Source organism: Aptenodytes forsteri, unplaced genomic scaffold (genome assembly GCF_000699145.1).
Source record: "Aptenodytes forsteri isolate BGI_AS27 unplaced genomic scaffold, ASM69914v1 Scaffold23, whole genome shotgun sequence".
In the NCBI taxonomy this organism is placed as follows: domain Eukaryota; kingdom Metazoa; phylum Chordata; class Aves; order Sphenisciformes; family Spheniscidae; genus Aptenodytes; species Aptenodytes forsteri.
In genome coordinates, this window is record NW_008796043.1 from 2910399 (window position 1) to 2915910 (window position 5512).

General features: G+C 40.9%; 1 protein-coding gene across 1 annotated transcript in view; it reads right to left on the bottom strand.

Annotated features, from left to right (window-relative positions):
• DSG2 (desmoglein 2) overlaps positions 1 to 5512 on the bottom strand; it is a 37224-nt gene that overhangs the window by 31091 nt on the left and 621 nt on the right. The gene's annotated exons all lie outside the window — the stretch shown is intronic.

Genomic DNA, 5512 nt, shown 5'->3' on the forward strand with positions numbered 1-5512 from the left:
CAGGATGCGGTTTGCCCTCTTGGCTGCCAGGGCACACTGCTGACTCCTATTGATCCTGCTGTTGACCAGCACCCCCAGATCCCTTTCTGCAGGGCTGCTCTCCAGCCACTCCTCTCCCAGTTTGTACTTGTGTTCTGCGTAAGTGGAAATATTAGCCTTTTTTTGGTCCATGAATCTTCATCAATGCTGGACAACTGAACTGTATTCAACAGGAAGATTATTTTGAAAAGTTGTGGCTTGGGCTATGGAAGCAATCTCTGCTGTACTTACTGTAATTGTGTCAAGTCCAGTATCAGCTGCAATGGTGCAGTACAGTGTAAGTTTTCAGGGACCGTAGATACAAGAATGTGGCATTCCCTGTCTCAGGAGAAAAAGAGTATTATTCTGTGATTTTTTTCTGTCACAATTGAGGTACATGAGCTAATATACTTAAAATTATTGTGTGTGCCTCTACACTAAGTCAGCAGGTAACCTTAGAAGGGGTTGGCTTAGCAAAAAAAGAGGTCTCCATTTTAAAAGTGAAGAACAACACAGACACAAAACCAGATTATCAACTGATCTGAAGTTTAGGCTGGAAATTAGAACAACAGTGAACCCTCTGAGTGGTGAGGTTTGGGGTGACTTTCAGCTGGAAATGCAGGGACAAGAACTCAACTGGGCAAATGTCAGTCAGCTCATAAAATAGATTCTATAATGTCGTTGCCAGTTATCAGTGGACTGGATGTGATAACAGAGAAAGTTCCTTCAAATTTTCATAGAATCATAGAATTTTGGAATCATAGAATGGTTTGGGTTGGAAGGGACCTTTAAAGGTCATCTAGTCCAACCCCCCTGCCGTGGGCAGGGACATCTTCAACTAGATAAGGTTGCTCAGAGCCCCGTCCAACCTGACTTTGAATGTTTCCAGGGATGGGGCATCCACCACCTCTCTGGGCAACCTGTGCCAGTGCTTCACCACCCGCAGCATAAAAAATTTCTTTCTTATATCTAGACTGAATGTACCTTCTTTTAGTTTAAAACCATTACTCCTTGTCCTATTGCTACAGGCCCTACTAAAAGGGCCTTTACTTCTTAAAAGGCTGTTTGAAAGTTACATTGGTGTGCAACATATACATCTGAATGCTAACTAAAACCTCACCCTTGGTCATTTCACCACAGAGTACCTTGTTGAAAAATACGCTCTTTACAAGTGTTGGCTAGCTTGTTGGAAAGTGCATGTCTGTCATATCAATAAGTGTAGGAGCTGGCTGATGTGTTAGGATATGTTTTCACTACATTTAACTCGTGTTCTTAGTTGAGAGTCACCACAATACCATCCATGCACGAAAACCTCTCATTAAATTATGTCAATGATGGTACAGCGGAGAGGACACTTTGACCTCTGGCTATGCTTTTAATTGTCCTTGTAATTCATCTGCACTGCAGTGAGGTTACAGGCTAACCCATTTGGAGCTGATACTCTTCTAATGCCTACCCTAAATTTGTTACATGAGTCCACAAGTCAACTCACAGGGCCCTAGGAAGAAAAAGTCCTAAAATAACTCAGCTCATGCCAGCGGCAAAAAGCCATTTAAGACCACCTGAAAAGCCTTGGAGCAAAAATAACTGCTCTCACCTTATGCACTGACATTACCTCACATATATCTATGGTGGTGTTCATCATAAAAAAGTAAAATATTTATGAGAGAGAAATCTATTAAAGTGATACAAAATACCCAAGGCTGAAAAAATGTATGGAACTGAAATTTTTTCTATCATTATTTGTAAGATTTCCTAAAGGACTGTTGTTGCAGAACTTTGTGAATTGGCTTTTATATTAACCATTCTTGTGAAGTTAGCTGGGTTGTTCTTTTCACTGAGGTACTTTGCATAGCTAAACTATCAAAAGAAATGCTTGATTTTGGAATACAGTGCTATTAGTTGTGTTTACACTAAAAAAATACTAGTGTTCTCTAGAAGTTTTACACAGGATAAATGAGAATGCATATTGGGCCAAGCAAATATTATAAGCATTTAATAATAATAATAAACAACATATAATAATATATTAATAAAAATAATTCCAAGTTAACTGGAAAAGCAAAAAACCTCAGGACACAGTCTATGTACATATTCTTAAATTTTCTAAGTCTTTGATTTCTAAAGTGAGAAGGGCACTCAGGAGATGTCACATGATTCCAGCTAATAAAGATAAACCGGTCGATCTGAAGATAAAAGGAAATCTTGGTTCCCGTGTCCTCACAGAGTCCAAGAAACTTCAGTAAGACAGGATGAATCACAAGCCCAGCGGGTTGGACTAGATAATCTTTGAAGGGCCCTTCCAACCCAAACCATTCTATGATTCCATGATATTTAAAAGGTACATTAAAAAGGGCTTATGTGCTCTCTGCATTTACAGAGGATGAGAAACTGCCGAAAGGAAGATTTAAGTAAGCTATCGGTTGAACTTTCCAGTAGTAATTAAAGGACTTGTATCAGCTGGGAGGCTGAATCCTCATTACAGGAAGGTCTTAGGGTTAGGATGGCCATTTGTCAAGAAAGATAGCAGTAGAGTTGATCCTGTGTTGAGTCCTTTCTGCTCCCATTTTCATTAACAGAAGGCAATTCAACTGAATAAAACACAGATAAGTTAGATGGGACTGTGAGGTTGTTGTGGTTTAACCTCAGCCGGCAACTAAGCACCACACAGCCGCTCGCTCACTCCTCCCCCAGTGGGATGGGGGAGAGAATTGGAAGGGTAAGAGTGAGAAAACTCACGGGTGGAGATAAAGGCAGTTTAATAGGTAAAGCAGAAGCTGCGCATGCAACCAAAGCAAAACAAGGAATTCATTCACTGCTTCCCATGGGCAGGCAGGTGTTCAGCCATCCCCAGGAAAGCAGGGCTCCGTCACGCCTAATGGTTACTTGGGAAGACAAACGCCATCGCTCCGAACGTCCCCCCCTTCCTTCTTTCTTCTTCCCCCAGCTTTATATGCTAAGCATGATGTCACATGGTATGGAATATCCCTTTGGCCAGTTTGGATCAGCTGTCCTGGCTGTGCCCCCTCCCAGCTTCTGGTGCACCTCCAGCCTTCTCAGTCGGTAGAGCATGGGAAGCTGAAAAGTCTTTGACTAGTGTAAGCACTACTTAGCAACAACTAAAACATCGGTGTGTTATCAACATTGATCTCATCCTAAATCCAAAACACAGCACTGTACCAGCTACTAGGAAGGAAATTAACTCTATCCCTGCCGAAACCAGGACAGAGGTCCAGTCCTTTAAACCACTGGGCTTTTCCATTCAGCATCTCCTGGTGATCTGAGCGGGGCTGCTGATGTAGTCAGGTGCTGTTCATTTGTGATCGGGGATGTAGAATCTGACCCTGTAACTTTGTGTGCACTTGATTTTTCTTGTAATGAATTGATGGTGCTGAGGTCTAAAGCACTTCCCAGAATTAGACTTTTCTTTTTTTTCCTCTCTTTTCCCCTCTCGTCCCCTCACGTGACACCCTCCCTCCACCCCCCCAAGGAAAAGGGCTAGATGCTCTTTCACCTTTTTTTTTTTCTTTTTCACCTCTCTTTTCATCTACAAATCAAAATAAGAATATATGTTGCCAAGACTTTGCCACATTGCCTAGTTTTACATGAACTTTGCACCTCAGCCCCTGTTCTCTTGAATATTGCTTGTGGGCTTTACTGTGAATCCTAGATTCACTCTTCACTTCTTTATGTTCATACTGTAGGAGTTTCACGTGGCCAACCTTATTTAAAAGTACTTACTGATGACAAAAGAGGAAAGAAGTAATGCTGTGAAGAAGACTCATGCCTGTCATCAAATATTAGTGTCAAAGGCCTGTCACAAGTGAAAATACTTTAATCTTAGTTAAATTTAATCAAGGAAATTATTTTAAGGATAAATGAGGAAGTAAGCTATAGTTTCAGGAGCTTAAAATATCAAGTTAGTCAATCTAGTTACAGCTGATTTCAACAGAGAGCTCAGCTGAATGTAAAGGTAAAAAAATCAGCAACAGTTTGCTTTGTCGGGGAGAAAGATCTGCTCTCGACATAGTTAACTCTTTTTGGTACCTCAGTATGAGGGAAATCAGGGCGTATTGTATTCAGATATATTATTATATACACTAATTTTGTCCTGCAAGCTCTTAGTTCATGGTGTGTATAATGAAGCCAGTGGAACTTCTGAGATGAAATTTTTGCTGACGATTTTGTCTGCGATGTTTATGGTGTGTGGTATGGCACAGCTTGTGATATATTACACTGAAATGCACACATACGAAGTACTGTAAAGTGCTGCAAGTCTGTCACACATTGGACCCGTTGTTTTTATTCCCCAGTGGGCTTATGCAACTATTAAAAATGCAGCCACTCTGCATAGGCTTTTCTTAGAGAAATGAAATGTTAAAGATGATGCCAAAGTAGTTTTCACACACTTGCCCTAATAATATTTTCTTTTTGAAGTATAAAATTATATTGATAAAAACAATTACAGAGTTACTCTGTGAATCACAAATGGTGATAGAACAAAATAAGAGCTGGCTCTGGTGAGACTTCTGTCAGAGCGGGCCATGGACATGCACGTATCCCACCACCTCGAGACCACTGATATTCTGTTGAATCAAAATATGTTCTGATTTTGATGGCAAAAGGCAAAAAATCCCAAATGACCCAAGGGCTGCATTCATTTTTTTCCTAATGGTTACACAACTATGAATGTGAGAAAGTGCAAACCATATTGGTTAACATCAGTGTTAAGACTGACAACTTTCCATTAAGACTTGCCTATTTCAGATGCTTTCAGACGATTCCTCTATAAAAAGTGCAAATCCCAGACAATCTCCTAGAACTGAGGCTAGGCAACTTTTCAAAGGTGATAAAGAAAGCTATTTGCAATCACTGGCAATACTCCTGATGAGTTTTCGGATTAGACTCTGAACTTGGGCGTAGTAAAATTGAAAGCACCCCCCACGTCAGCAGGGCGTAACTGATAGGACTTAGAAGAAAAATGGGTGTATTTCTTTTCATTCTGTCTCTGACAATGGCAATGGGAGATGCCATTCAGAAAGTGTGTGCAAGCCTGTCCATTGTTTGCAGTCCATCCCCTAGTACTCGCCCAGATGAGTCTGTTTAGTTTGTATTTATAGACCTGTTACACATGAATTTCTCTAGTCCCTTTCTAAGCCTGTTGATGGTGCACCTACAGTCTACCATGGTCATTTTTATTCAGCAATATATTAACTAAGGAAATCAAGGAGATAAAAGTCAGACTTACATACCCAGTGTCATGGTTTAACCTCAGTCGGCAACTGAGCACCACGCAGCCGCTCACTCGCTGCCCCCCACCCGGTGGGATGGGGGAGAGAATTGGAAGAGCACAAGTTAGAAAAACTCGTGGGTTGAGATAAAAACAGTTTAATAATTGAAATAAAATAATAATAATAATAATAATAATACACAAGCAAGTGATGCACGATGCAATTGCTCACCACCCGCCGACCGATGCCCAGCCAGTCCCCGA